Below are 8427 nucleotides of genomic sequence, written 5' to 3' on the forward strand. Positions count from 1 at the left end.
CCAGGCAGATTCCAACATCAAAATGGAAACAGATAAAGCATCCAGAAGCTTAGGGGAAAAAAAAAACTTCTGAGTGTTGCTGAAAAAGATCTGTGGAGTCTGAAGTCTTCATTACAGCGTAATCCTTCCTTCCATTCCCCATAACTTTTTTTAAACTATCTCCTCCATTCATGATTGTCTTTATATTGTCATTGACATTACGTTATATTAAGTCAATCTCTAATATTAGATGCAATTATGATACATGACACTGAAATCATGCTTAAAGTAAGATTCCACTTGAAGGAGTCACCTCAGATCTATGCCTTAGTAAGGCTGTTTATTGCTTTTGTGATTGCGCTATCAAGTATTTCTTTGTATATAAGTACCAAGGTGCTAACAGCCAGATACAAAATAGATAAAAAAACCAGCTGAATAACTTGAATTCCAATGTGTGCAGTCAAATAATTTGTGCTCTAGAAACCTCTCTACAGCTCCCTCTTTGCCTAGGCTTTAAAATGTACTGCAACTTTTTATTTATTTATTTTGCTTTTTTTTTAACCTGAGTTTCACCCAAACTCTGTTTTGCTTCTGCTCATTGGCAGAAATGAGCCTATTAGTGCTAACTGCCTCTATGTTCAACAGATATCAAGAAATTAAGAAATTAGACTAGTTGTGAATGCTTTTGGACCCAAAGTGATTCTGGACAAATCCACCAGTGGAAACACTTGCACCTATACTGTTGAGCCAAGTCAAGTGGAAATTAAGTTTAATTCACTTTGTGGATTTAGTTCAGGATTCTCAGTTTACCTTTTTTATTCCCATCCTTACAAATCAGGCCACAGCCTAGTTGTCTTCATCTCAAACATCACCCTCTGAAAAAAGTTTTGGAGCTCAGATTGTGCCACTTGTGACACTAACTTGTGCCTTCTGTCTTAAACTAATGCCTGTAACACTGTCTTACTCATCAGTGGCAACACACACGTGTAACTGACTGGCAATTAACTCCTCAGATCCAGCTAATTCAGGGTTAAACCTACAATTGCAATACAGGGGGGAAAAAAAAAATCAACAAAAATGGGATGTGACAAGTGCTTATTTACGTAGACATTTTTCAGGAGCTGAGCTGCACTTTAATACATAAATGCATTGTACCTTCAGTGAAACCTTCCTCCTGAATAGCTAATAAGTTATACTTAAGTGCTTTCACCAATGAACTGACTTACTTTAGTTACTATGAAATCATTTTTATTTTCCTTCTGTCCAAAAAAGTTGGAGGTAGCTAAAATCATTTTGGTGCACCACCTGCAAGTTTATGAATTATTGAAGATCGGAGGTAAAGTGGTTGCACTGAGAAAAAGATGGATAGGAAGCACATTTTCACCATTACTGAGAAGATTGCTTGAAGGGAAGGCAGGAGTCCCAGAAACATCTGCAGAATTGTATTCTTAATGAAGAGGGTGGAGGAAAAGACCTAAACTGACTCGCCATAGAGTGAAATACTTAATAGTGTGATGTCAGCATATGGAAATTCCAATTGAGCATGTAAGCAACTTGCAGATGTTGCTCTGTGGCACAGCACCTGGCTTTCAAGCTTAGTCTCTCAGGTATTTAAGGCCCCTGTTGAAATGATATCTATGTACTGTTGAGAGTAATGATGTCGGCTGGTGGTTAAATAATATACCAAGACCAGGAAAAACATCACAAAAGCTTACAAAGGGCTTTTTTTCAAATGGGAATCGCACTGCTTCTTCCCCAGCTGTGACTAAAGAAAAGCTAACCCAGAATCTTGTATCCATCTATTTAATTTGGGAAACCTGAACTGCTGTCAGTAACCTAAGCACTCAGATCTTTAAACCTCTCTTAGTTGATCAATTTGTCCCCTACAGCAATTTATACTGCAGTAATTCCCACTGACACCAGTGAGGGAAGCACTAAACAATTACAAGCTGGCCTGCTGCTGAACTCCGTTAACTAGATGCCCATGATTTGAGGAGATATTTCTGTCTGTTTAGGCCACTGGTAGTTTTACAAGCCAAACTGTCTTGCTCTCAGCCCAGTGGAGACTAGAAAGCTTCCCACCACCTGATGTTAAGAACAAACGACTTGAGCTGACCGGTGACACCAAGACTGGACTCACAGTCCTCTGGAGTACTGGCTCTATGCCACCAGCATGAAACTGTATTAGAATATCAAGCTTCACTTCCTGTGCAGTTCTCCAAACATTTGAGGTTATTTTAACTATGGTTCTAAGTTCAGCAGAGGCCACAAACATTGTACTTCATAAAAAGCAAGCATTACAGAATGCAAAACAACTATTACAGGATATTTCCCAGATAGGACTGTGCTGTTATTATACCTCTACCATCTGTCTTTCCCACTGGACTTCATAGGATAGGATAATTCAGGTCAGGAGGGACCTCAGGAGGTTTCTAGGCCAACCTTCTGCTCAAAGCAGGGTCAGCTGTGGGGTCAGACCAGGTTGCTTGGGACTTTATCCAGTTGGGCCTTGAAAACCACCAAGGATGGAGACTGCACAACCTCTCTGGGCAACCAGTTTCACCACTAGGCTGTCCTCATGGGGAAAAAGCTTTTTCCTTGTGTCCAGCCTGAACTTCTTATTTCAGTCTTTGCCCGTTGCCTCTCATCCTCCTGCCGTGAACCACTGTGAAAAGCCTGGCTCCGCTTTCTCAGTTCTTTCCCGGTAGGTGCTGGGAGGCTGCTGCAAGCCCCCCCGTAGCCACCTCTTCTCCAGGCTGAACAAGCCCAGCTCCCTCGGCCTCTCCTCACAGGGCAGTGCTCTGGCCCCCACCACCCTGGTGGCCCTGGCTGAACCCCCGCCAGCTTGTCAACGTCTTTCCTGTGCTGGGGGTCCCAGAGCTGGACACAGGATCTAGATGTGGTCTGACAAGTGCCAAGCAGAGGGGGATAGTCCCATCCCTCGACCTTCTGGTTAATACAGCTTGGGAGGCTGTTGGCCGCCTTTGCTGCTGGGCGTGCTGCTGGCTCATGTTCTTGCTGTCCCCCAAGTCCCTTTCAGCAGAGCTGCTCCCCAGCCTGTGTCATTGCAGGGTTTCTTCCTTTGCTGGTGCAGGGCTCTGCCTTTGTCCTAGATGAATTTCATGAGGTTCCTGTAGGCCCATTCCTCCAGCCTGTCCAGGTGCTGGTGAACATCAGTGCTGCCCTTGATCGCATTTACTGGTTCCTACAGTTTGGTGTCATCTGCAAAATCCTGAGTCTGCAAAATGAGAGTGCAGTCAGTCTCCTTCTCCCAGTCACAGATAAAGATCTTAAACACAACAGGTCCCAGAGTAGAACCCTGCAGTACTCCACTTATTACCAGCTTCCTGGCAGCACAACCCATTAACCTTATGATTCTGATCATCCAGACAGCTTTTTACTCATCGAGTTGTCCAATCAAATTTATTTAGATTTTCTTTCATTACATTGCATTCCCTGCCCTGGTCAGAATCTCTACTATTCTTTGCAATATAAACTGTTCACTCACCTACCAGCATGCGAGGAACATCCAAGGCATCCACATCAATTCCATTAGTCAGGAGAAATCACTACATCCAGAACCAGGCTTTATACAATGTTTAAATAATACAAGCATTTTGGAGAGGAACCTTTCCACTGTTTAGATCTAGAGTTTATTACATGTGATAGCTGCTATATTAAAAAAAAAAAAACCAACTAATTAACCTCTCTGTATGAGTTAGTATATAAATAAGGGAACTATAATAGCACAGTAGGGGTGTTTTAATGTCATATGAAGCTGTATAGCAATTCTTCTGTGTACCATTACTAACTCTTGAAAAATCTCAAGAATATTAATCAGATAATGCTACTGTTGTCAAAATGATATTCCTCATTCTAAAAATAGTTTTGTGATTTCCTAGTATTAAAGGAAGTAAGTTCATTGCTACCTTGGCTAATAATTCTAGTTATCCATAGCAGAGGTGTTTCTCACCCTGTGGTTCACAGATCACTGACAGTCAGTAAGACAACCAACAGTGATCTGAAACCCCCTTCTTCCTATTTAGTCCTGAGCAAGTGAACAAACTTATAAAACAGGAAAGTAAAATTAATGCAAAATTAATACAAAAGAGTATTTTAAATGTAGCTGAAATTTTAAATCATTTACAAATAGAAAACTTTACTGGGCAACATTGCAAAAGGTAGCCCTAGCTTTCCCCCTGACACCCCCCCAGCAAATTTGAGATGTCCCTCATTTAAAAAAGGTTGGAAAAATGTATCTGTAAAGGTATACGTTTGTACAAGTACAGCAAGCTGACAGCAGTGCTTACTATTTCTATAAAAGACTCATAAGTATTTGCAGTTCATAACTATGCCATATAGATATATACCAGAGAAAAATTGGGCATAAAGAAACTGAATAAACAGCATAAATAGGGGGCAGTTTTCAGTAGTGGGCTTCCTGCTAAATTAATTCCAATAGTTAAATGGAGGCTTGTAACTTTGGCATTATTTTTTCCTGTCTTTAAAAGGGTGAGAGGTGCAAGAAATTGCATGTACTCACCAAGAGGATTTTTTCTCTTAAATTCTAACGATCTGAGATGGAAAATTGATACTGACTCAAAAAATGCAAGAAAAAAGGTTATTAGAAAAGTGATTTCCATTGCATATGAAAGATTCCTAACAGGATCTTGAGGAGTCATGTGTATGTATATATACAGGCACACATTTTATAAATACACATACATACACACACATTCTGTTCCTTGACAGCAATAGCTGAAACGACAAAGCTCAGCAGTCTCAAGATTGTGCTGACATCATTGACAATACTGACTCACAAACAAATGTGTCTTAGCAAGCTACATGCCAAAAGCTGCTGTTGATGACCCAAGAACAACATTAATTTTATCTCCATTCAAACTAAAAGTGCTGAAGGCTGTAGCTGGCACTTTGGTACTAGTCTACTGTGCTGCTTATCGAAGACAGACAGACAGGCAGGTAAGCAGAAACTCATAGAACAGTATGAATTAAAGAAAAGATGACATATAGAAAGCAATGCTCCTAAAGAAATTATTGATTTTGATCATGACCTTTCTGGTAAGTTATTTTGATACTGTTTAATGTTTTAAATAGTCTGAGAAGTGGGGACTGGAAGTTAACCCTTTGGCCCTTGATCTTCCACTCTACAAAAAGGCAAAAGTTCAGCAAGAAGTGGAGGAAGTGCCATCCCTCCTCATTCCCGTTTAATCACCAGCCTCCTTAGGGCACTGTGACAGTGATGAGGATTTTCACACGAAGGCTGAAGAGGTATTGAACATTAGCATGCATCAGGCATACCTCAAGCATAGCTACTAGACCAGGTTTTTCAGTGAACTTGGACACTGGGCACCTAATTTGTGGATTTAAGGGTGGTTAAAGTGTTAAACTGAATAAAGACCTGGCAAAAAGGAAGCAATTTTGCATATATGCTGAAGCAGAAATATAAGCATACTGGAGACCAAATTTTTACCTCTAAAATTCCTTAGGAGATCAGGCAAAGATTTTGTCAATTGTACCCTTGTGTTCACATTTCAATTCTACCCAAGTCCCATTTTAGGCCAGCAAAGGTTTTGCAGGTTGCATTCTTGCAGTCAGATGACCAGACTCATCTGGTCATTCAGACTTAAGCCTACATCTGCAGAGGCAAGTGCAAACGAAAGAATCAAATTTCAGAGAAAACTCTCACAGYAAGAACTAGACAGAGAAGGAAGCTGTGTTTCATTAAATGAACGGGAATCGCCCACAGCAATGCCAAATAGATGCACTCAAGTCCTGTCTGAGAGTATAACCTAGGCTTGGTTAGTACGTAAGTACAAAACTACCTGAGAATTCCTAACCTAAGGAGTTACAGATGAACACTTACTGAACATTAACACACACTAAAAAAGATCAGTTCTCTTGTTGCTGGTGTGATGGATGGATAAAAATTGCACCAGAATAAATCAACCTCTATGCAGCTTTCCTACATAGAGAACTCTTCCATCTGGCAGGTAAAGAAAGTAGTCTCAAGAGGATGAACAAAGTTAAACTACTAGGGTATGCTACTTTAAAAATAAATCAATAAATAAATAAATAGTAGTAGCCTGTTCTTCCCAGTCCAGTTGAGCACAGAAACACCAAATTCGTGTGCTGTTCTGCAAGGCAGTAGATATAAACATTCTCCAAAGACACTCTTTAGCCTGCACAGCTTACAGTCAGTGACAACTGGGAACAACTAAATTGAACAGTATTTACATGATTTGCTTGACTACATCTTTGCTTTCGCTCTCCTATCTTCATCCTTCCAAATATGATTTAGTAGGTAAAACATAAACTTTGTCAGTGAACAGACAAGAGAAAAACTACAGTTGCTTCCAAGGATATACACACTTGTGCTATTACATATGTGATTTTACATTTCTGCACATACAATAATGATGCTTTCATGACCACTCTTCATTAGCCTCCCTCATTTTACAGGATCTACCAGAGTTAATTTGTCAAAATTAACTCAGAATTAATCTGGCCAAAGTTAATTTGTCAGAGCATTTCAGATTCATGATTCTGATCTGAAAAGAAGAAGAAAGCAGAATTAGAACTTGGATTTTTTTTTTTTTTTTTTTTTTTTTTGAGAAGGACAATCTCTCTCATAACTAAAGCCAGAACACAGTGAACACAGTGTTTCTTCCAAAATAATCAGATATGAATAATCAGATCAGGAAGAAAACAAATCAACACTACAACAAAAACAAAAACTACTTCCCAAAAGATATGGGAAGTTCATTCTTAGAACAGGACAAGATTAATTGTCTTTAATGCATTAGTTTCAGCTGACATGTTAGAAAAGCTTTTTTAGACATTCATTTACTCAGTCACAAGGACAGGTGATCATGTGAAGAGTTAGTCTGTTCAAAATCATTACAGGGAACATTTTTGCTACCAGCAACTTTGTTTTTGAGCAATGATCCACATCACTTACAGAATCCACCCCAAAAAATTAGAAATTCCCTTCATAGGAATAGAGTCTGTTACCTTTAAATTAAGCAGTTTCTTGTATTAGAGCAGTAGTTAAATGGCAGAACTGTAGTACTCATATAGTGTACGTCCACTCCCTGGCAGGTTTTTCCCTGTGGCCTTTGTTGCTTTATCCAGTCAAGATGTGTCATGCATGTGCTGCAACTCTCTCTAATTGTCAAGAAGTCCCTAGATTATTTAAACTTAGCATTTTCTTTCAGGGTTTAATTAAACTTTCTCCGTCATCTCCTCAATGGGAGTAAGAGAACAGTTATATAGTGGGAGGAGCCAGCTTTAAAAAACAAAACAAAAAACCCAACGTATTCTTTCTTCCTTCCAAGATAAAAATCCAAACAATCTGGACACCTGCCACTGGATGGACACACACATGCATGTTCCAGGGAATAATATGTGGTTGGATGCTTTACTTAATCATCCATAACCAGTTTCCTCTGACTAAATAACCTAGGGAATAAGATATTTAAGATTTCTACCTATAGCACTTCAGCGAGCTTTTGTTGTACCTAAGATGGCATTATTTTGAGTGTATACTAAGAAGTTTTGACATCTTACCCAGAATACATTAGACTGATGTCTCATCTCATCATCCTCTGAGTCAACTCATCTGCAACCAGCTTCCTGGTAGGAATTTGCAGTAGCCAGCGGTGCCTCAAATGGCATCCAGTCACAACTGTCAGAGATCCATGGCTTCAGTATTCCCAGAAGCCAGCACTAGGTTGCTACATAAGGAGACAGGTACAATGCTTTGGAAAATGGGGCATAATGTAGAGACATGAGAAGTAAGTCTACACAGAGCAATAACCAAAGTAAATGTCAGCAGGGATCCAGCCACGTTTGTTCCCTGCTGTATCAAGCTTACACCAGGCTGACATGACCGGAATGATCTCGACAACATCCTATAAACATTCATCTGACCCCATGTCATGTGGATGTACCTTCTTCATTTCCACTGCCATGAAAACCCCTGCACCACTTTGATTTCTAGAGAGTGATCATACTCAGTGATTTCAAGGAAAATAGAAGTGTGTTCCACATAACAATTCAAGAGATCTTTTAACATGCAAAAGATCTAGGCAAAAATCAAGATCTTTCTTTGTATCTCTGAGTCCCATACATAGAGCTAATGGAAACCGCAGCCTGTAGTCTCATTAGTCATTTTTGCTCCAAGCAACACCTCCAAAACTGCACTCACGAACAAACCCTACTATTTCACAAATGAACAGATTCTAATGTAAGGTGATGCTGAAAATTCACCTTAGGGTCTGCTATACTTCCTGTGACTCGTCACAGATTTTGTGGCAATGATCAAGTCTTCAATGAAGGAAAAGCCTATAATTTAAGGCTGTTATTATTTCAATTTTAAAACATTCCAAAATTTTCATGAAAGAAGCATCTACTGCCAAAAAAAAAAGT

At 39.7% G+C, this 8427-nt stretch overlaps 1 long non-coding RNA gene across 3 annotated transcripts; it reads right to left on the bottom strand.

Moving 5' to 3' along the window:
• Positions 1–1210: 1210 nt before the first annotated feature.
• Positions 1211–8420, bottom strand: LOC112960480. 3 transcript variants are annotated; one of them, XR_003251760.1, is made up of 3 exons: positions 8269–8420; positions 7567–7733; positions 1211–6548 (listed from the first exon to the last, which is right to left on the bottom strand). It is a non-coding gene; the product is annotated as an uncharacterized LOC112960480 (long non-coding RNA). The 3 variants fall into 3 exon arrangements; XR_003251759.1 differs by having other exon boundaries at positions 1211–3217; positions 3488–6548; positions 7567–8420; XR_003251758.1 differs by having other exon boundaries at positions 7567–8420.
• Positions 8421–8427: the final 7 nt, after the last annotated feature.

This window comes from Apteryx rowi, unplaced genomic scaffold (genome assembly GCF_003343035.1).
Source record: "Apteryx rowi isolate R43461 unplaced genomic scaffold, aptRow1 scaffold_966, whole genome shotgun sequence".
NCBI classification, from domain to species: domain Eukaryota; kingdom Metazoa; phylum Chordata; class Aves; order Apterygiformes; family Apterygidae; genus Apteryx; species Apteryx rowi.